At 41.5% G+C, this 24,323-nt stretch overlaps 1 protein-coding gene across 1 annotated transcript in view; it reads right to left on the bottom strand.

The window, feature by feature from the left end:
* Positions 1–24,323, bottom strand: part of LOC109916713 (1,4-alpha-glucan-branching enzyme-like) — a 525,476-nt gene that overhangs the window by 111,955 nt on the left and 389,198 nt on the right. The window lies entirely within an intron of this gene.

Here is a 24,323-nt window from a genome sequence, read left to right as displayed (position 1 = left end):
AACATGAGGCACTTTCTGAAAAGGTCACTTTTCTAATTCTAAAATGGACAGAGCTCCCTGCACACGACTGTTCAGGGACAACCCTTGTACAGGACGGCCAGTAACCCTGACTGTGACATGGCAGACAATCCCTCGTTAAGGATCATTGTTTCTGCCCCCATACCCACACCTTGTCTCCTGTCCTGAGCCCACTGCACTGGCTCGAAATGCCAACTGAAAACGTAGGGAGGATGTTTCCCCTGGGTGGGCAGTCAAGAACCAGGGGACAGAGTCTCAGGCCATTTACAACCAAGATGGGGAAACATTTTCTTCCTCAGACAGTAGTCATTCTGCGGCTTTCGCTACCACAGAAGGCTCTGGAGACTGGGTCTCTGAACATATTCAAGAAAGAGATTGACAAATTTTCAAATATTATAAGCAAAGATATGGAAAGTTGGAATATAGTATTAAAATACAGAATAAGCCTTGATCATATTGAATGGTGGAGCACGCTCAAAAGGTTGAATGGCCTACTCCTGCTCCAGTTTCTATGTTTCTTTATTAAAAAATGGCTCAGAGTTGGAAATGTGGCTGCAAACCAACAGAGAGGCTGGGTATGCAAACTGTACATTGTCTGCCTCAAATCCAAATTCTGCTCCTACTTAAAAATCCTGGCGCAGATCCCTAGCAACAGCAAATCTTAAAAAATGGCATTCACTTCTTGGGTGGCTTGTCAAGTCCAGTTAATTTATTACTTCATTCCATAAGAAGTTTCTACTTACTTATAGTTCTTTTATGTTGAGCACCTATAAAAAAAATGAGGAAAGGATTGAAATTGGAGTGCCTCTTAACTGTTCCTACACTCTTCCCATTTTAGTGTTTTCAAAAATTTGACAGAGTAACAGATTATAAACATACAGTATAAAGCCTGGGGGTACAAGCACTGAACACTTTTTGCTACACAAATACTTTTCCACTATTCTGAAACGAATCTCGAATATCCTAGATCCGGTGATAGAATCAAAGTTTACAGCAAGAAGGTCATTTGCCCATTCTCCTGTACCAGCCAATAAAGATCTATATTGTCAAATCTTAATTTCCTGTTCTCATTCCATTGCACGGACTCCACAGAATCCCTACAGTGTGGAAACAGGCCATTCAGCCCAACAAGTCCATACTAACCTTCCGAAGAGCATCCCACCCAGACCCATTCCCTACCCTATCCCTGTAACTCTGCATTTCCCATGGCTAACGCACCAAACTTGCACATCCCTGGACACTATAGGCAATTTAGCATGGCCAATCTACCTAACGTGCACATCTGTGGACTGAGAGAGGAAATCAGGGAACTTGGCAGAAATCCACGCAGACACGGGGAGAATGTGCAAGCTCCACACAGAGTCGCCAGAGGGTGGAATCGAACGCAGGTTGTGCGGCAGCAGTGCTAACCACTGAGCCACCATGCTGCCCGTACAATACTGTATAGCATTTTAATTGCATTCCCAAGCCTTTATTGAATGCACAGCCACGGCCACCCTTTCAGACAGTGAGCTCATTTTTCCTAAACTCCATTCTAACCCTTCTGTGATTTAGATTGGATCTATTAGCCTGGTTGTTAAACTTATTCATCCTGGAACTATGTCCTTTCCATCCATTATATGTAGACCCTTCACAGGGTTCTTGAGGTACAATGGTAGCTAGGCTCAGTCCCATCTGCTCCAGAGCTACATCGTAACAACTCTGAATAGGTTTATTAGAAAACACCTATCGAGACCTCTCTTAGGGCCTGCGTTGCAGTGGTAGTGTCCTTACTGCTGAGCCAGAAGATTACGGCTCATACCCCATCTGAGGTGTGTTGTAACATGTCTGAACAGGCTGCTCGACAATATCTAGTGAGACCCCCTCAATTTTATACACCTCAATTAATATCCCCTCAGCCTCCTGTGCTCCAAAGAAAATAGTCCCAGTCCATTAAATTGTTATGAAGGGCATACATAGGGCGGACGGGAAGGCACGTTTTCCATTAGAACCAGGTTTAAATCTTTGCACAGTTATTAAAGTAAGAAGTAGAAGGCCAAGAGGAAAATTGAAGAGAACTGTTTTCACTCAGAGCATGATGGGAGACTGGAACACTCTGCCTGAAAGGATGGTCAAGTCAGAAAATCTTGTAACATTTGAGCAGTATGTTTGATTTTCACTCGTGTTGCCAGAATGGATGGGGCTTTGGGCCCAAAGCTGAAAAATGAGATTTGTGCAGCTGGATCTTTGACAACCAGTGTGGACATGAAGGGCCGACTGGCCTTGTTCTGCGCTGTAAATGTCTATAAGTCTGTAATCAGGGAAGCAATGGAACAATTTAAAAATAAGAATAGAAGTTTTGAAATCACAATTTTCCTTGACCAGTAGCTCACATAAGTCAATGAGAGTGATCGGCTAACAGGTGCAAATGAGGATACAGACAGCAATATTTTGGGTAATCTACAGATTGCAGGATGTGACAAAGGCATGAATGAGGGTTTCAACAGATGAGCTCAGGCAGGATCAATGTCAGGTCAACTGCACAGGTGAAAACATGTGGTCTTAGTGATGCTGCAGAAGCTTACCACTGCACAGTTGCAATCAGAATAATTTAGTCTCGGGCAGTTGCCAGGGAGGGGGATGGATTCGGGAGCTCAGGAACAGAGTTGGAGTAGGGACCAAAGGCAATGGTTTCAATCTTTTCAATATTTAACTGGGACAAGTTTCTGCTCAATCAGCATAGGATGTCGGATGAGCAGTCTGATAATTTAGCAACAAAGGAGGAATTGGAAGGGGCGGTGGTGAGGTTGAGCTGGGTGTTGTCAGACAGCATGTAAAAAAATCAGTGTTTCTCCATGATATATCCAATGGGTGGAATGTGATGCGTAATAGGAAGGAGCAATGATAGATCCTTAGATGGAGACAGAGGGACTGGGATGGAAGCAGGAAGAGAAGCACTTGTAAGTAACTCTCTGGCAACAATAGATCAAAAAGAATGGAATGAAGTGAGTTCAGTCCCATTCAGCTGGATGGCAGTAAATATTTTTTTCTCTTTCATGCATTTATCAAACATTCTTTTAAATCTATTCTGTTCGTCCCAATCCTCCCCCTTGTGAACAGGAGTTTCTTATTCCCCCATTCTCTGGGTAAAGATGTTTCTTCTGAATTCTCAATTTGATTTATTCATTACTGTCTTCTGCTAGAATCTTCATTTGAAAAGGAAGCATCAGACCAGATTTTTGCCAAGTTGGGATGATTTGAGAGTACACTGAAAGTGGAATTAAATTAGATCTTAAATCAAAGATCTCTGCTCCCACTCCCAACAATGTTCAATGCCACAGGATATCAATAAGGACACAGGCTTACTCACAACACTCCTCCCTTACTGACTCCACTGTGGAGTGGGCAGGTCAACCCTAACTTAATTTTTAGTGAAGTCCGGTCCATTAAATTAGTAACATGTTTACAAATTTATTGACTGTGCACCTATTCGTTAACATCAGCTGTTCCACAGAACCCCGGAAATTCCTTCCCTTTTAAGTATTCAATTCCTCTTTGAAAGTTCCGACAGAGACTACTTCAACTGCCCTTTCAGGCAGCACAATCCAGTTTACAACAACTCATTATACTAAAAAGAAATCTCAAGTTGCATCTGGTTCTTTCGACAATCAGTTTAAATTTGTATCCTCTGGTTACCGACCCTCCTGCCACTGTAAACACTTGCTCCTCATTTAATTTATCAGAAGTAATTGTGATTTTAAACACCTGTCAAATCTCTACTTCACCTCCTCCACTGAAGGAAACAATTCCAAATTCCCCAGTCTACCCACTTAATCATAATCCCTCATCCATAGCATCATTTCAGCAAATCTCTTTTGTGCCCACTCCAAAGCCTTGAGAGCCTTCCTAAAGTCTTGTCCCTCAATTGAAACAATACTCAAGCTGAATTAGTGTTCCATAAAGGTTTAGTATTCAGCTTTTGTAATTCATCAATGTTCCTATGTAACTTGCTGATCTAATCCACACCAATTACTGTGACTCTTCACTGTTTCATCTGTAAATCTGGACAAAGAACTCTCTGCACCTTCAGAGGAGTCATTAACATCTACGAAGAGCTGATGGCCCAGTATAAATTTCAGAAGGCCACTACTTATTACAGCCTGGCAATCAGAATTTACATTTCCTCCCTCAAAACAACTATTGACCCATATCACAAAGTAACTACAATTCGTCTTTGCTACTTCTTTATTATCCTTGTATGAGGGCAAGCCGTGTTGTCCTGCTCGCTGGTGAAAGAGAATAAAATCTGTTATTTTTAGTAACTTATAGTATAGGGTAGCATCTCTATCTCTGAGCTAAGATGCCTGGATACAAGACCCACCTTCTCCACAGGTGTGTAATAACAACTCTGAACAGGCTGATTAGAAAATATCTATCAAATGCCTAAGTTCATTTGTCAACATATGCAGGCACTCCCCGGTCGAGATAGCTCGCGGCCTCTGCAAAGTAATTCAACTACAGTTGTTTGGCATTCTGTACATAAATCCGTGGAGGTTCTCCTTGACCTGCTGTAACTTGTTCACATGCTTAGACACTCTGCATTTGATGACAGATTCTAATAATTTCCTCACCAATTACATTAAATTGGCAGGACTGCAGTTACCTGCTTTCTTTCTTCTTCCCTTTTTGCTTAATGGAGTGACATTTCTAATCCACAGGGCACAACTTATGAAACTAGGCAGAGAATATTGCAAAATGACGAACTTCACTTGTACATGCTGTGAGGATGATATCAGATCCAGGGATTCGTTTAAACAAAAAAAACCCCAAAGAACTGCAGATGCTGGAAGTCAGAAATAATGACAAAATTTGCTAGAAAAACTCAGCAGATCTGGCAGCTAATGTGGAAAGAACGCTGAGTTAACTTCTTGGGTCCAGTGACCTGACTTCAGAATTAGTGGAGTTCCAAGGGGTCAGCAACTATTGGGACAACAACAACAACAACAACAACAGTTGTACATTAACAATCTAGATGAAGGAACTGAGGGCACAGTTTGCTAAGTTTGCAGATGATATAAAGATAGGTGGAGGTGCAGGGAGTGGGGAGGCTGAAGAAGGACTAGGACAGGCTGGGAGAGTGGGCAAAGAAGTGACAAGTGTGAGGTTATGCACTTTGGTAGGAAGAATAGCTGCATAGACTATTTTCTAAATGGGGAAAGGCTCTAAAAATCTGAAGCTCAAAGGGACCTGGGAGACTTAGTTCAGAATTCTCTTAAGGTTTAACATACAGGTTCAGTTGGCAGTCAGAAAGGCAAATGCAATGCTAGCATTTATTACAAGAGGACTAGAATACAACTGCATGGAAGTACTGCTGAGGTTTAAAAAAGCTCTGGTCAGACTATAATTTTGAATATTGTAAGCGGTTTTGGGCCCTGTATCTCGGGAAGGATGTGCTTGTGGTGGAGATGGTCCAGAGGATGTTTACAAGAATGATCCCAGGGACGAAGAATTTGTCATACGAACAGCAGTTGAGGACTCTAGGTCTGTCCTCAATGGAATTTAGAAGGGTGAGGAGGGATCTGATTAAAACTTACAGAATACCAAGGCCTGGATAGAGTGGACATGGACAAGATGTTTCCTTTCGTAGGAGAGACTAGGACCCGTGGGCAGAACTTAAGAATGAAGGTACAATCCTTTAGAACTGTGATGAGGGAGTATTTCTTCAGCCAGAGGGTGGTTAATCTGTGGGAGTGATTGTCACAGAGGGCTGTGGAGGCCATCATTGAGTATATTTAAAAGATAGATAGGTTCTTGATTGATAAGGGGGATCAAGGGTTATGGACAGAAGATAGCACAATGGGATTGAGAAACATATCAGAACAGACTTGATAGGCTGAATGGCAATCCTTATACTTTATGGAGTCAATGTCACCATTTATAGCTGAACTGCAGCAGTGTGGATGTGACAGAGGGATGGTTTGAAACAGGTGTAGTAGACAACAGAAGTCAACTTGTTCTGTTGCACAGCTATGCAGCGCCATAAAGGAATTTGCATTTATATAGCACCTTTTGCAACCTCAGGACATCTCAAAGCAGTTTTCAGTCACTAAACCACTTTGGAAGTGCAATTATCATTGAAATGTAGGAAATACAGTGGCTAATTTGAGCACGTTTGGATGGCCCAATTTAATTCTATTGGCTGAGGGATAAACATTAACCAGAGGACTCTTTTAAAAAAAAAGTCATTCATGGGACGAGGGTGTCACTGGGTAGGCCAGCATGTATTGCTCATCCAGAGGTCAGTTAAGTGTCAGCCCCATTGGTGTGGGCCTGGAGTCACATGTAGACCAGACCAGGTAAGGATGGCAGTTTCCTTCCCTAAAGGGTATTAGTGAACAAGGTGGGTTTTTCAGATAATCAGAGAGTCAAATCAACAATGGTTTCATGGTCATCATTAGACTCTTAATTCCAGATTTTTATCGAATTCAAATTCCACCATCTGCAGTGGTGAGATTTGAACCTGGTCTCTGGATTAACAGTCCGGCAATAACACCAATCGGCCAACACTTCCCCACTGTTCTTCCTCTTCAAAACAGTGGCATGGATTACTGCACCCGAGCTGGCAGACAGGACCTCCACGTAAAATAATCTGAAGGAGAACACTTTGAACAGTACTTCATTGAACAGTTCCCTCTGAACTTTGCTAGAGAATTAGCTTGATTTCTACTACTCAATTTGACAGCAGCTTCATTATAGTAGAAATTGAAACAAGAACCACTTATAAGCAGGCGTGGCATTTCTTTTCAATGGCCTCAATGGGCACCTGAAACTCAACTAAACACATTGCCATTGAGGCCATTTTAAGCAGCTGCCAGCCTAACACCATAGCAGCTTGCCAGATGCAAAACATAAATGTTTTCTTCCCCAATGAAAGTGGATGAACTGCAATTACCTGTTCATTAGGAAATTGATAATAACATTATCTTGTGCTTTTAATCTTGTTTCAAAGCTGTGTGGCTCCACATAAATTAATAGCCCTGCTGGGTCTAGAATTTTACAGTATTTTTTTTGCTTCTTTTCCCAAATGCATTTTAACCACTCTATGTAAGCCTTTCCACCCACTCAGTATCTTAATGTTCAGGCTGTTCTGCAGCAATTGAATTATGAGGCAAGCTAGCAGGCCACTTCTGCATCACTACTGTCAGGAATCCAAACAATCTGCTCGAAAATTGTACAGGAGGCATTATATTAAATAACCATATTCAAAAGATCATTACTTGTTTTAATACACAGAACAAACAATGTGCGGTTTTTTGAGCATGTTAAATTTGTTGTCATTCCTCCATCAGTACAACCTGTACAGCTCAAATTAACTGACATAAACGTTTCAGACATGTCACCATATTTCTCCCTTTTATTTGACTCGACAGACTTTATGAGGCCTGAGTTTTCCTTTTCCCAAAATCATGACAGATGAATCAAAATGCTTATAAATACAATTCAGGTAATGTATGCAGTTTCAGGCTCAGGTTGTGTCAAAATCTCTAGGTGATAATTCCAAATGTCGTTAAGCGAGAGATTATCAGGATCCAGGTCCCACCAGTTTAGTGGAAACAAACTCATTACTGCCTGTATTACGTATATTTATTCTCTAGAGGAGCAGAATTTTGCTACTGAATGCTCACTGGTTAAATTAACATCCATAGGCACAAAGGCTTTCCTCAGACCACTGCATTGCTGGTAAGAAAGCTGATCCATTTATCTTCAACAGGTGCTGATAGAACAGGGGGGAGGGTGGCTTACTCTGTAAGCATCCCCACACTGTCCCTCACTTGGATGTGTTCCATAGAAACAGTGCAGAGGAAGTTTTACTCTGCGTCTAACCCCATGCTGTTCCTGTCCTGGGAGCATTTGATGGGGACAGTGTAGAGGAAGCTTTACTCTGTTGGTATGGACCAGACCAAACTCCCTTCAAATATATCAAGGAAATAGCCTACACTTTAACTTTTATCTTACTTAAAGGCAAGTGTAAGGTGCTACGTTCGAGATGCAACTTGATTGGTCACACTACTCAGCCTCTTTATTCTTGCGCTATAGTTAAAAATACAAACAAAAGAAAGAAGAATTGGTATAACTTTAATTCAAGTGGAAAAAAAAACCTAACAGAATAATAGCTTATTTAACTACTAAAGAAGAACTGTTCCAATGTCGTAACAACCCACAAACACACTCTTGGCAGAGGCAATTTCAGTGAAATAGATTGTCTCATATGTAATGTTTCTCCAATCCAGGAGGAACAAACATCAAGAAAAGATTCTTGTAGAGAGAGAGAACTCAAGCGTTTTGCTGTAGCAGAGAGAGATGTATGACAGCTTCAAAATCCCAACAACTATGGAAAACTAAATTAAAACCATAATTCTGTGGCAGCCTGACTCTATACATCCATGCTGCTTCAATTTTTGCAACTTTAAAACAAAACCTAAGGCCTCACGCAAGCTGTTTACTTCATTGGCTTGGAACAGACTGCTCGTCACTTGTATCGCAACCATTGTTCAAAAAAAAAACCAAGACAAAGTACACCTCTCAAAGCCACAGTATTGCCACACTGTATCAAACCATATGTAGTTTATCAATGGATTTGTGGGTCAGTCAGTGTAAAGGAAGAATTGCCCATTCTCCAGCATGCCTCATATTGCAGAATGTCAGAAGTATTTCCAGGAAATAGTTAAAAGTTTCATCACAGAATGCAACAAACCTTAGGAAAAAAGAACAGCTACATAGACATTAGATCAATAAATTTATTTTTGCTTTATTCAAGGTTGCACTTTCTAAACAGTGAGTGTTGAAATGGTACCACCGAGAAAACTGGTTGCCAGCCTGCTAGTGTTATTCAATTGTCAGACACAGCTGCAATTACAAAAGCAAAATATTCCAGATGCTCGGAATCAGAAACAAATGTTGAAAATATTTAGCAGGTCCGTTAGCATCTGCAGAAAGAGTTAATGTTTCAGGTTTTGATTTTTTATCTGCAGTGTAGTCAGAGTTACCTGACATGCAAGGTGTTTCAGACTTTTTAAAATTTTTGTTTCTGGCTGCCTCTGTCTGAACTATTCATTGCCTTTTTGTAGCGAGAATTTGGTTTTGTCCACAACCTGTCGCCCTCAGCAGCAATTCCTAAATCTGATGACACTATTCAATTTTATTGTTTGAACAAAGCATTTACATTTACAAAATAGTGGAGAAATCGTGCAGTTTGTAAACTGTCGAGTGCTCTCCATTGCTACTGGTAGCCAGTGAGCTGGCTAGGTGAGCATGTTTCATAAATCATCTAAATTAGAAAAGTCATTGCAGGATATTCAACTGCAAATGGCATCGCAGCTACATGCAATCTTGGCTGCTGGCTAGTTACCGAGCAAAAGTGGAAGCATCTATTTCAGCTCTGTGAGAATAGACAGTCTCCAATATAAATAAATAATGAATTCAATCAGGAAGACAGGAAAAGCACCTTCACACAGAGAGTGGTTTTATTGAGAAAATGGAGCAGTTGGTACTGTAGAAGCCTTCAGTCAAAGCTGGAGCGGTAGATGAGAAATAAAGGGATGAGCAACTAAATCAGATGCAGTAGGATAGGTGGTGGCTTTTGTGGAGTATTGATTGGTTAGGATGAATGCCTGTTGCTATGGGATAACTCTGATTTGAGGTGCTTACCGAAACTCTGAAAATAGGTGATTGTCCCTTTACAGATATAAAAGTCACAGCATAGCAGGACATGATACATGCACAGCGGCTAGAGCTCGTCTCAACCTCTGGGAACTAGTGACGACCTGCCAAGCTATATTAACACATTTCAGTCCTTTTTCTTTCAAACGAGGAGGATTGTGGAGTAATCCATAACTGGAGTCCACCAATATTACGTAATCACTAAGAATTCAATAGGGAATTCAGGACAAACTCCTTCACCCAGAGGATGATGAGAACGAAACTCATTACCACAAGGAGTAGTTTAGAAGCTTGATCAATACCCAAGGAACAAAATGAATGGAAGATAGGTTGATTGTGACGATGAAATAGAAACTTGTATAGGATGCCATAGTTGCCCACTGTTGTTCCCTCTGCCCCAAGATGCTCCTGAAAACCTTACATATATAACCAAGCTTTCGGTCACCTCTCCTAATCTAACATAGGGTCAAGTATTGTTTGACAACATCATAAGATCAGATGACATAGGAGCAGAAATTGGCCATTCAGCCAATTGAGTCTTCTCCACTATTAAATGAAATAATGCTGATCTGATAATCCTCAACTTCACTTACCTGTCCTTTTCTCATAACCTTTGATTCCCTTACTGTTTAAAAATGTGCCCATCTTAGCAGTAAATATGCTTGATGACCCAATCTTGACAACCATCTGTAGTAAAGAATTCCACAATCTTAGAAGTGTGACCACTTATTATGAAATTATACTCTCTGGTCATATATTCTCCCAAATGGGCAGACAACCTTTCTACATCTATCTTGTCAAGTCCTCTAATAATCTCATTCTTTCATACTCCAACAAGTACAAGACCAATCTACTCAACCTTTTTTTCATGTGACAGTCCCTCCACAACTAGCATCAACATTTAGTACCTTCTTTTGACCGCCTCCAATGTCAGGGTATCATTCCTTAGATAAGGGCCCAAAACTGTTCACAGTATTCCAGCCTTGCACAGTTTTAACAAAACCTCCCTACTTTTACATCACGTTCCCTTGGAAATAAAGGCCAGGATTCAATTTGCCTTTCTTATTAACCATGGAACTTGGATGCTAGTTTTTTATGGTTCTTGAAGAGAACTCCCAAATATCTCAATTCTGTTGCTTTTTGTAGCTTTTCTCCATTTAATCAAGATTCAGTTCCTCTATTTCTTTTGCCAAAATGCATAACTTCACATTTCCTACATTATACTGAATCTGCCAAGTTCTGCCTGCTCATTAACTTGTCTACGCAGATTATTTTTGTCATCCTCAATAGTTGCTTTCCCATTTATTTTTATGTCATTCGCAAACTTGGCTATAGTACTTTCCTCATCCAAGTCATTAATATATGTTGTAAATAATTGCAGCAATAGCACTGATCCCTGCGACATGCCTCTAGCTACAGGTTGCTGCGTGACATTGCTTCCTTACCCTAATTCTGTCTTCTATTAGTTACCAATTTTCTATCTATGCTAATATACTATCTCCAACACCATGAACACTTATCTTAAGTATTATCATGCATGTTTACTATGCTGTAGGTGCTATATGAATGCAAGTTTCTATACATGCTAGCCATTTTCAAAAATCAGGCTCAATGAGACAGCAAGCCATTTGGCTGTCGAAACAAGCATCTTAGTAAACCACAAAAGTGTGACAAGGCCTGGCAAAAGAGAGTCATTACAGCACACTTGGCCCCCCATCAAGCCCATATTAGATCACTGTCATTTTCCAGAGCAAAGATTTATCTTCTTTGTCGCAGGTTCAAGTTCAACTCTGGCTCCAGAGATTTGGGAGCAAATAATCCAGGTTGATATTCCAGTGCAGCACTAAAGATGTGCTACACTGCTAAAAGTATCATCCTTCATATGGGACTTTAAAGCAATGCCTCATTAGGCTTCTCAGTTGGGCGTAAGTTACCATGGCGCTATTTTAATGAACAGCAAGCGAGATTTCCCCGAGAGCTGTGACTGATATTTATTTCTCAATCGATACCATAAAAATAGATTATCTGGTTTGTGGGAGCTTGCTATGCACAAACTGTCTGCTGTATTTCTTACATATAACAAGTGACTATGCTTCAAAAACTATTACACTGCTTTTAAAGCACTTAGGGACACTGAAGGTCAATAAACACCTTGTAAAAATGCAGGTTCTTGTTTTCTTTTAAGCAAATGGACTGTACTTATTGCTGTGATTTTTTTTAAAGTATACACCACAGCTGAATGTACAACACTAATGGAAATCCATGAAAACATTTGACCTCAAGGGGACAACTCATTCTCAACACTCTATATACATTTCATGAAAGCACATTAGTCAGAGCCAAAACATTCGCTTCCATTGTGTCGAAACAGCAAGATTGGAACTTGAGGCAGCCATTTAACACTTTGAGTCTGTTCCACCATTCAGAGAGATCCTAGCTGATCTGTGACTGAACTCTACCTATGCAACATATCTCCTAATAGCTTTGGTTAATATAAATATAAAAATGAGAAAAAAAAATCAACAACCGATCAAGTATTAATTTCCATTTATGTAGAACTGCTCCAAACGTATGACCAAGGGTCTAGAGTAGGCCATTCAGGTCTTTGAACCTGCCTCCACCATGCAAGATCATGGCTGATCTGAACTTAACATCAAATGTACATCACTACATATCTACGGCAATATTTCATCCCTTTGGTTTCACCTATGCCTTGAAATACTTCAAAAAACTGTATCCATTGCCTTTTGAGGAAGGGAATTCCAGAGACTCTCAATCCTCAGAGGAAAGAAAAGTGAAAAGTGTTCCCTCATCTCTATCTTAAATTGGAGCCCTCTTATTTTTATACTGTGACCTCTAGTTTTTGATTCTCCCACAAGATGAAACATCCTTTCAACATCCACCCGGTCAAATCCCCTCAGGATCTTCCATGTTTCAGTTAAGTCGCCTTCTGACTTGTCTAAACTCCAAGGATTTAGGTCTTGCCTTTCCTCATAAGACAATTCACTCATTCCAGATATTAGTCTGGTAAACTTTGTCTGAAATGCTTCCAACGCAATAAAATCTAAGTCCAGTGACTAGTACTATACACAGTATTCTAAATGTAGTCTCACCAGTGCCCTGGACAACAGAAATATAACTTCACTAGCCTTGTGTTAAATTCCCCTTGCGATAAAACAACATTTATTAGCTTTTCTGATTACTGATTCAGAAATGAAGAAGGGTCTAGGCCCGAATCGTCAGCCTTCCTGCTCCTCTGATGCTGCTTGGCCTGCTGTGTTCATCCAGCTCTACACCTTGTTATCTCAGATTCTCCAGCATCTGCAGTTCCTACTATCCCTTTCCATTAATCTGCCCGTTCTCCTTAATATCTTGAATACTTCAATAAAATCACTGTTTAATCTTCTAAACTCCAAGAATACAAACAAATAACCTCCACTGTGCCTTACTGTTCACCCTTTAGGAAATACCTTCTACTATGCATTATTGGTGCAAAATCTCTCCCAGTGTTTAATCCCAGGCCTCACCCCTTCCCAAACCCTCAAACTTGTGACATCATGCGTCACCCAACCCTCACACTTATGACACCTTCCACTCCCTGAACCACTCCCTTGTCAAGTTTCCTGTTCCTTGACTCATCATAGAATCATACAGTACTGAAGAGGCCCTTCAGTCCATTGAGTCTGCACTATCAAAAAACACTCTAAATCTACATTAGTCCCACTTTCTAATAGCCTTGTATGTTTGACAATTCAAGTGCTTATCCAAATACTTCTTAAAGGTTGTGAGGCTTCCTGCCTCAGTTACCTTCCAAGCAGTGCATTTCAGACTCCCACCATGCTCTGAGTGAAAACATATTTCCTAAAATTCCCTATAAACCTTCGGCCTTTCAGTTTAAAGCTATGCCCCCGTGCTACTGATCGTTCAATTAAGGGAACAACTGCTTTGTATCCACCCTGTCCACGTCTCGCATAATCTTATGCATCTCTATTGGGTCACTCTCAATCTTCTCTGCTCCAGAAAAAACAATCCGAGCTTATCCAGCCTCTTTTCATCTCCGAAATGCTCCACCCCAGGCAACATCCTGGTGAATCTCCTCTGCACTGCTTCCACAGTAATCACATACTTCTTACAGAGCACTGACCAGAACTGAACACATACTCCAGATGTGGCCTAAAAAAAGTTTTGTACTGTTCCAATATAATCCCCTTGCTCTTATAATCCATGTCACAACTGATAAAGGCAAATATCCGATATACCTTCTTAACTACCCTAATAAGCTGTCCTGCCACCTTCAGAGATCAGTGGACGAATACCCTAAGATCCCTCCATTCCTCCAAGTATCAGAGCAACCTGCCATTTACAAAGTACTCCCTTATCTTGTTATTTCTTCCAAAGTGCATCACCTCACACTTTTCAAGGGCAAATTTCAGCGATCACTGATCTGCTCACCTGACCAATCATTCTACATCTTGCTGTAACCTCTGACTTTCTTCCTTAGTGTCAACCACTCGTCTAATCTTTGTGTCATTGGTAAACTTACTTTTTTTCATTCATTTATGGGATGTGGGCATCGCTGGCTGGCCAGCATTTCTTGCCCATCCCTAACTTATCACCCTGCACCCACATTAAGGGATCTAGCACTGATCCCTGTGGTATGCCAATGGACACTAGCCACTAGTCACACATAAAACTTTAAGGGAGGCGACCACCTAGTGATATTATTGCTGGAATGTTTTCCCTGAGACCCTGGTAATGTTCTTGGGACCCGGGTTCAAAACCCACCACAGCAGATAGTGGAATTTGAACTGAATAAGCATCTGCAATTAGGAGTCTAATATTGACGATGAAACTGTCAAAAAACCCATCTAGTACACTCTTAGGGATGGGCAACAAATGCTAGCCTAACCAGTGATGCCCTTATCCTGTGAACGAATAAAACAAAAAAAAAACAGCTTTCTACCATCACCCTCTGTTTCCTGTCACTAAGCCAATATTGGATCCAACTTACTGCGCTTTTACCTTTATCAGTTTCCCACGTGGGACCCTGTCAAACACTTTGCTGAAATCCATATAAACTACATCAACTGCACTACTCTCATTTACACATCTGGTCACTTCCTTGAAAACTTTAATCAAACATGTTAGGCATGAGTTCTGAGGAAGGGTCACCGGAACCGAAAAGTTAACTCCTGATTTTTCCTTCACAGATGCTGTCAGACCTGCTGAGCTTTTCCAGCAACTTTGTTTTTGTTCCTGATTTACAGCATCTGCATTTCTTTTGGTTTTTATGTTAGGCATGACCTCCCTCTGACAAAGTCATACTGACTATCCCTTATCTCACCTTGCCTCTACAAGTGGAAATTTATTCTCTCCTTTCAGAATTTTCTCCGACAGTTTCCCTACCATAGATATGAGACTCACTGGTTCATAATTACCTGGTTTATCTCTACCACCCTTATTGAAAAGTGGAACCACATTAGCTGTTCTCCAGTCCTCTGACATCTCCCTACGGTCAGAGGGGAATTAAACATTTGGGTCTGAATCTCTGTAATATCCTCCCTTGTCTCCCATACCAGCATGTGGTTACTGATAATCTGGGCCCAGGGATTTTCCATTTCTAAGCCCACCAAAATCTTCAATGACTCATCACTCCCTATGTTCAAGTGCTATCATACCCTCTTCCTGAAAATTCCGTACCTATATCCTCCTTCTTCAAGGCAGATGTGAAGTACTCATTTCTCGTCCTACCAATGTCCTCCAAATCTACTCATGGATTGCTGCCTTGGTCCCGAAAGGGCGTACTCTTTCCCTGGTTTTCCTCTTCCCCTTGCTATACTTACTGTACATCTTGGATTTTAACTAATCTTACTGGTGACTGTTTTTTCAAATCCCCTCTCTGTTTTCATTTATTATCACATGTATTTCATTCCAAAGTACAATAAGAAGTGTTTTACAGCATTGTCACTCTCTGGAACCATCTTAAAACACAGAAAAATAAACATAGCATATACAGACAGAAAAGTAAAAGTGTTCAACTTTACAGTCTTTGTTAAGAGCTCCGCCATGGGTCTGGTGGCCAGGCATGAGTCCTTTTCGGTGCAACACCCCAACTGGAATGAAAATGGCCATCTTGCCTCCATCGACATCCTCAACACACTGAATCCTCGCTGGGCATCGCCAATGCGGACACCATCAATGCCACCAGGTACCACTGACCCAACTTGACTCTGCCGCCATATGTCCACTTCTGGCCCACCGAAGTTACCCCTGCACTTTCCATACTCCAATAGGGCCTCTAGTGATAAGCTCCCTTTGTACCTGCTAAAAGCCTCTCCTTCCTTTCTTATCCAGTCCTGAATATTCCAAGGTATCCAGGGTTCTCTAGGCTTGTTGCTTCTATATTTCATTCTAAACAGAACATGTTGGGCCTGTATTCTCGCCAATTCCATTTTGAAACCTTCCCGCTATTCTGCTTTAGATTTACTCAGGTAAGCTGATCCAGTCTACTTTGGCCAGATCTTGCCTTTTTTTTAAAAATAAAATCTGCCTCCCCTCAATCCAAAACCCTTTTTTGCTGACCATCTTTTTCCTTTCCCATAACAAACATTAGACACAAAGCCTGGCAGCATTTGTGGAGAGAAAGCAGAGTTAATGTTTCAAGTCCAGCAACTCTTATTGAGAACTATTCTGAAGAGGGGTCATTGGACTCAAAACATTAACTCTGCTTTCTCTCCACAGACGTGACAAGACCAGAGTTTCACCAGCAATTTCTGTTTCTGTTTCAGATTTCCAGCATTCACAGTTCTTTGTTTTATTAAGACGTATGGTGTTGTGGCCACTATCACTAAATACTCTCCCCGAGTGTCATCTCAAGCACTGGTCCTACTTTGCTCCCTAGAATTACAGTCCTCCAGCCACCTCCACCTTCATCAATGTTCAAGATTGGATCTGAAGCCAGTGCTCCAAGTTTATTAAATTGAGAGTTTGTGATGTTGAGTTATACTTCCCTTTTTTTTGGTCAAAGATAGCTCCTACTGTCTCTTGCCAACACTGCTCACCTCCAGAGCCCCAGCTCAGGTCAGGAGTCAGAAAGTGGAATGCTGGAGCAATGTGAATGGTCAGGGCTAGGCAGAGGACTTAAATCAAAGGTTCAGGGAAAGGAGAAACCTGCAACAACCAGGAAGGTCAGTGAACAGACGATGTAGAAAGCAGGGATATTAGTTTTACAGTCAAAAAGTCATAGAGATGTACTGCATGGAAACAAACATTTCGGTCCAACTTGTCCATGCTAACCAAATATCCTAAATTAATCGAGTCCCATTTGCCAGCATATGGCCCACATCCCTCTAATTGCTTCCTATTCATATACCCATCTACAACACTAACTGTACCAGCCTCTACCCGTCCTCTAACAACTCATTGCATACACGCACCACCCTCTGTGTGAAAATGTTGCCCCTTACGTCTCTTTTAAATCTTTCCCGACTCACCTTAAACCCTATATACTCTAGTTTTGGACTGGCCCACCCTGGGGAAAAGACCTTGACTTTTTCCCCTATCCATGCCCCTCACGATTTTATAAACCTCTATAAGGTCACCCCTCAGCCTCCGATGCTCCAGCGAAATTAGCCTCAGCTTATCCAGCCTCTTCCCTATAGCTCAAACCCTCCAACCCTGGCAACATTCTTGTAAATCTTTTCTGAACCCTTTCTGGTTTCATAACATCGTTCTTATAACAGGGAGACCAGAACTGCCCACAGTATTCCAAAAGTGGCCAGACCAACATCCTGTGCAGTTGCAACATGACCTCCCAACTCCTATACTCAATGGACTGACCAAGAAAGGCAAGCATACCAAATGTCTTCTTCATTATCCTGTCTAACTGGGACTCCACTTTCAAGGAACTATGAACCTGCACTCCAAGGTCTCTTTGTTCAGAAACACTCTCCAGGACCTTACCATTAAGTGTATAAGTCCTACCCAGATATACCTTCACAAAATGCAGCACCTCACATTTATCCAAATTAAACTCCATCTGCCACTCCTCGGCCCAGTGGCTCATCTGATCACGATCCCATTGTACTCTGAGGTAACCTTCTCTGCTGTCCACTACAGCTCCTATTTTGGTGTCATCTGCAAACTTACTAACCATACCTCCTATGTTCACATCCAAATCATTTTATATAAATGACAAAAAGCAGTGGACCCAGCACCGATCCTTGTGGCACACCGCTGGTCACAGGTCTCCAGTTCGAAAAACAACCCTCCACCACGGCCCTCTGTCTGCGGGCTTGCTGATCTTTAAGGGGTCCTACTCTCTCCCTAGTTGCCCATTTGTCATTAATGTATTTGTAGAATCCTTTCGGATTGTCCTCAACTGTATTTGCCAAAAATGTCTCGTGTCCCCTTTTTGCCCTCCTGATTTCCCTCTTAAGTATACTCCTACTGCCTTTATACTCTTCTAAGGATTCACTTGATCTCTGCTTTCACACTTGACATATGCTTCCTTCTTATTCTTGCCCTAAACCTCAACTTCTCTCATTATCCAGCATTGCCTACACCTACTAGCCTTGCCCTTCACCCTAATGGGAACATGCTGTCTCTGGACTCTCATCTCATTTTTGAGGGCTTCCCATTTTCCAGCCATCCTTTTACCTGTAAACGTCCAACCCCAATCAACCTTTGAAAGTTTTTGCCTAAAACCGTCAGAATTGGCCTTCCTCCAATTTAGAACTTTAACTTTTAGATCCGGTCTATCCTTTTCTATTACTTAGAAAACTAACAGAGTTATGATCACTGGCCCCAAAGTGCTAGCCCACTGACACTTCAATCACCTGGCCTTCCATATTTCCCAACATAAGTCAATATCTGCACCTTCTGTAGTGGGTACTTCCACATATTGAATCAGAAAAGTTTCTTGTACACTTAACAAATTTCTCCTTAACACTATGGCAGATCCAATCTATGTGTGACAGTTATAATCCTCCACCATAACCACCTATTATTCTTACAGATAACTGAGATCTCCATACAAATTGGTTCCTCAAGGAACATCCTCCTTAAATACAGTCATAATGTTATCCCTTATGAAAAATGCCATTCCCCCTCCTCTCTTGCCCCCCTTTCTATTGTTCCTATAGCATCTATAACCTGGAACATTAAGCCATCAGTCCTGTCCATCCCAGAGCCACGTCTTTGAAAATGCTTTGTTATCCCAGTCCCATGTTCCCAACAATGTCCTGAGTTCATCTGCCTTTCCGGTTAGGTCTCTTGCATTGAAATAAGTGCAGTTGAATTTATCAGTGCTACCTCCATTGTCTGATTTGTTCCTGCTTTCCCTGACTGTTCAACTTGCTCCTTCTCCCAACTGTACCAGTCTCAGACTGAACTCTTTCCCCGCTATGTCCCTGGGTCCTCCTCCTCAACTCCCTTCCCCACTCCCCTGGCTTACTTGTCTAAATCCTCCCGAGCAGCTCTAGCAAATCTCTGCACCAGTACATTAGTCCCTTTTTGATTCAGGTGCAATCCTTCCCTCTTTCCAAGTCACTTCTACTCCAGAAGATATTCCAATGATCCAAAAGCGTGAATCCTTCTTCCCTGCACCAGCTCCTCAGCCACACATTCATCTGCTCTATCTTCCTATTCCTACCCTCACTGGCTTGCGGCGCCAGGAGTAATCCAGATATTACTACCCTCAAGGACCACCGTTTATAAATTCCTGCCAAACTTCCTATATTTTCTCTTCAGAATCTCATCTGATTCTCTTCCCATGTTAGTTCCGATGTGTACAATGAACTCCTGCTGGTCTCTCTCCCCTTTGAGAACATTCTGCACCTTCTCCAAGATATCCTTGATCCTGGCACCGAGGAGGAAATGCACCATTCAGAAGTCTCACTGTTGGCCGCAGAATCATCTGTCTGTACCTCGGGCTAGACAGTCCCCTGTCACAGTCGATTGCTTGGAACCTGACGGACCCCTCGTTACATTAGAGCCTGTCTTGTTAACAGAAACCTGGCTGTCAATGCTACATTCTCCTAAGAGCCCATCAACCCCTACATTTTCCTAAAACAGCATACTTGTTTGAGACGGGAGAGATAGTCGGAACTGCAGATGCTGGAGAATCTGAGATAACAAGGTGTAGAGCTGGATGAACACAGCAGGCCAAGCAGCATCATAGGAGCAGGAAGGCTGACATTTCGGGCCTAGACCCTTCATCAGAAAATTTGTTTGAGATGGGATAGCCACAGGAGACTCCTGCACAACCTGTCTCCCTCTCCTACGTTTCCTGGAGGTCACCCATTTGCCTGATGTATCTTCGGTTTCTAAAAGTTCTTTTAAATTTCATATTATTTCATTTTAAAAGTAGTTTTATTTACCAATATAGGTATTTATTGAAGTAAAGCTTATAGGATGTATTGTTTTAATGTTCTTTATTTGATAAAGTAGGTCCTACAGAATGCAATTCCTGTTTTAACATTGATTACTGGGGGAACCTAAAGTCACAGCGTTCAGAAATTCACAGACAACATTAAGTCAGGATTGACTGAGCATTATCCCAACTCTCTTTTTGTCCATACACTCAAGTCAATTTTCCAACCAAGTCAACACCTTGCCTTCAAATCCATCAGCTTCACCTTCAACTGACAAGGCCTTTGATGAAACTTGATCAAATTCCTTCTAGAAGTCCATATAAATAACATCCAAAGACATTCTCCCAAATATCACTACTCCATAACACTCATCAGATTTATTCATCCACCTGCTCTTCATAAAACCGGGCTGGATCTATAATCAGCTGGGATTTTCAAGATGTTCAAACAATGGAGATGAGCCAGATGCTGGTTAGAAAGGATTGCCATGTACAGCCTGGTCTTTAGAACAGGAATAAACAATCTGGTGCAGGGATAGGCATTGTTCTACCTCAAGGGTGAAGGTACATTTTTTAACCCTGCCCACGACATTTTGCTGACCAAGTATTTTGACACTCATGCCAGGTGACTGAAATACTTCATTCCCAACACTTTAACCGATTACAAAATCAAAGACAAATAAAATAGCTTCGAACTAAATCATTACAACTAGTCTTTGCCCACAAAGACTGCCATCACAGTAAATTAACAATATAGGAGTGTCCTTTCCAGAAAGCTGTCCTGAGCAACCCATGAAATATGAATTTTGGCACCAGTGTGTACAGTTTATTAATTGCATTGCAAATAATATGTTACTGTTAGGCCACATTGTGGTTGGGTCCAGCAGGAAGTACACTCCACACATTTATAATGCAAATTCTGGTAGATCTTCTCTAAACAGCTGCAGTTTCTTCTGCCAAATGCCTTACACTATTAAAGTAAACACACAAAATGACAAGAACAGCCTTTGGGAGCAAAAAGGAAATCTTATTTGGTCTGGGACTGCCCAGTTTACCTCAGATTATGCTGAAAGGACAAAGCATCTCAAACATTTGAGCAACAGGTGAAGCTAGCTGTTTCATGATGTCACTATGAATAGCAACACAAATGGTGCTTGCCACTAACAGGATGCTGGTGTTCAAGCCAAAAAAAAAATGTCCTGCCTGTCACACAAGTGAGTCATATGGAGTATGAATTTCAGTGCCAGTGTGATGCCAGGTATGTAAATCCACATATCTCAGCCTGGCAGCTCACATCAAACAGCAGGTGCCTTCAGCAGTTCGCACCAAACAAGGTAATGATCATATCAAAATGACCCATGCTCACAAAACTCACAACAGTGTCTAACATTAGACAGCATTTGCTGGATAATCCTGAATAAGTGAGGAATTACACTGATAACCAGTTGAGGATTGTTAATTGAGTTCGCAGTGTAGTACATTTGCATGTACTAGATGTCTCATGTATTAATATACGAGGCCCGGCTCTTTGCAGACAGAAAGAATATGTGCACCGACTTCAACTGCTTCAACTCAATAGCATAGGTGTCAACCAATCGGTGGTTCATTTCTCAGGGTTTTTTTTTCTTTATTTATTAACAGGATGACGGCATCGCTGGCCAGGCAGCATTTATTGCCCATCCCTAATTGCCCAGAGGGCAGTTAAGAGTCAACTACATTGCTGTGGGTCTGGAGTCACAGGTAGGCCAGACCAGGTATGGATGGCAGTTTCCTTCCTTAAAGGGCATTAGTGAACCAGATGGGTTTTTCCAACAATTGACAATGGATTCTCGGTCATCATTAGACATAAATATCTGGAATTAAATTTATTGAATTCAAATTCCACCATCTGCTGTGGCGGGATTCGAACCCAGGTCCCCAGAACGTTATGCAGGTCTTGGGATTAACCGTCCAGCGATAGTACCATTAGGCCATCACCTCGCCTAGTCAAAGGACAATGCCCTGACCAATCAGGTTCAATCTGTTTGGTCTAAAATTTAACAAAGCCTGACCACTAACTGTTAATCAGTATTTTTTGGCTTCAGTCCCCATGGCAATGCCTCTACAAATGAGAGTCCACTTGACAACCAATCATAGAACATAGAACATTGAACATAGAATACTACAGCACAGTACAGGCCCTTCGGCCCACAATGTCGTGCCAAACTTTTACCCTAAACCTAAGGTTTATCTAACCTCCACTCCTACCTTATACTATCATCCATATGCCCATCTCATAGCCGCTTAAATGCCCCTAACGAGGCCGAATCCACTACCCTCTCCGGCAATGCATTCCATGCCCCTACCACTCTCTGAGTAATGAACCTACCTCTGACGTCTCCCCTATATCTACCTCCACTCACTTTAAAACTATGTCCCCTCATAATAGCGACCTTCATCCTAGGAAAAAGTCTCTGGCTGTCCACTCTATCTATACCTCTGATCATATTGTACACCTCTATCAAGTCACCTCTCATCCTTCGTCCTTCTAAAGAGAAAAGCCCTAGCTCTCTCAACCTTTCCTCGTAAGACCTTCCCTCCATTCCAGGCAACATCCTGGTAAATCTCCTCTGCACCTTTTCCAACGCTTTCACATCTTTCTTGTAATGAGGCGACCAGGACGGGACACAATACTCCAGATGTGGCCGAACCAGGCTTTTGTATAGCTGGAGCATAACTTCACGGTTCTTGAACTGAATCCTTCTATTAATGAAAGCTAACACACCATACGCCTTCTTAACAACTCTATCCACCTGGGTGGCAGCTTTTAGGGAACTGTGGACATGAACCCTGTGATCCCTCTGCTCCTCCACACTGCCAAGAATCTTTCCGTTAACCCTGTATTCTGCTTTCAAATTTGTCCTTCCATCATAACGCCGGAATTCTGCTTGAGTGCAAATTGAAAATCTTTGTCAAAACGTGTTCTTTTTCAGCAATATTCAGAAAATGGGAGGAAAGAGATGAACCTTGCAACTACAGGCAAGTCAGTCTCATATTGTTAGCATGGCAATTATTACAGACGATAATCACATGGCAGAACTCAATCGTCACTGGAATCCCCTCACTAAACTCTCTACTTCCTCATTTCCTTAACCATCAAGACCTGTTCTGAAGAGTCACTGGACCCAAAATGTTAACTCTGATTTTTCTCCACAGATGTTGCCAGACCTGCTAAGTTTATCCAGCAATTTTAGTTTTGGGTTTTGTTCCCTGAACAAACTTTTGTTTGACTCCTGCTATTACTTATCTCCTACTTGTGACCAGCATCACTTCTGTCTGATCATTGATTCTTTCACTGTATTGAAGGTGTGAATAAACTAATTCTTTCAGTGTAGATTGTTCTTAAATAGGAATCCAACACTGCCCCACAGGAAATCAATTTGCATAACATCTTCTGAACACAACTCCAGTCTTTAACTCAATTATTTTACTTTTAAAATAGCCTCCTACTTTGCTTTATAAGACCAGACTAACCAATATCACTGAAGTAGCTTGTGGATGACTGGTGGGACTGGGAAGGCTTGTAAGTGCATTAAAATTGAAAAATATTTGTCTGTCTGCATCTTTTCAACACACAAGCATAATTTCTTCAAGTACAAAATACACACCAGAGATCTGCAATCAACACAATTAAAACAGATTAAAATCCTACCTTTCCTTTACTGTATGGTATAAGTACTCATCTGCGATTCATTGCAATATGTTTAATTATTGTTGATTCATTTCTTCTCTATTACCATTTAAATCCCAAACTCCAACTTTATGACTGTGGGTTATTGCTTGATGTGCTAATCAGTTCGACATCGTCAATCTATGCCGAACATGTTTCTTTGAACTTGTTAGTGTCCCACGCAAACCAGAATCTGCCCTCTAATTAGATAATTGGATACAGGAAGCCTGGAACATGTCTAATTTGTTCCTTCAGAATTTTCAGTCACAGCAAGTATAAACAAACCAAGTCCCACCACAAATTATAACGAAAGTAATCACAAGGACTGTACAATAAATCAGCCCCATACAATATCCACTGTCAGAAACTGAAAGTTCCATCACCGCTGTTAACAATGACTAACTGATTTTGTTTTCAACACCCCTCCCTGAATAACTTTAAGGATACTGCCGCCCTGACCATGCGGCACTCCCTCGGTACTGACCCTCCGACAGCGCGGCACTCCCTCGGCACTGACCCTCCGAC

This window comes from Rhincodon typus, chromosome 11 (genome assembly GCF_021869965.1).
Source record: "Rhincodon typus isolate 14 chromosome 11, sRhiTyp1.1, whole genome shotgun sequence".
NCBI lineage: Eukaryota > Metazoa > Chordata > Chondrichthyes > Orectolobiformes > Rhincodontidae > Rhincodon > Rhincodon typus.
Note: the sequence above shows the minus strand (reverse complement) of the source record. Positions and strands in the feature narration are given on the sequence as shown.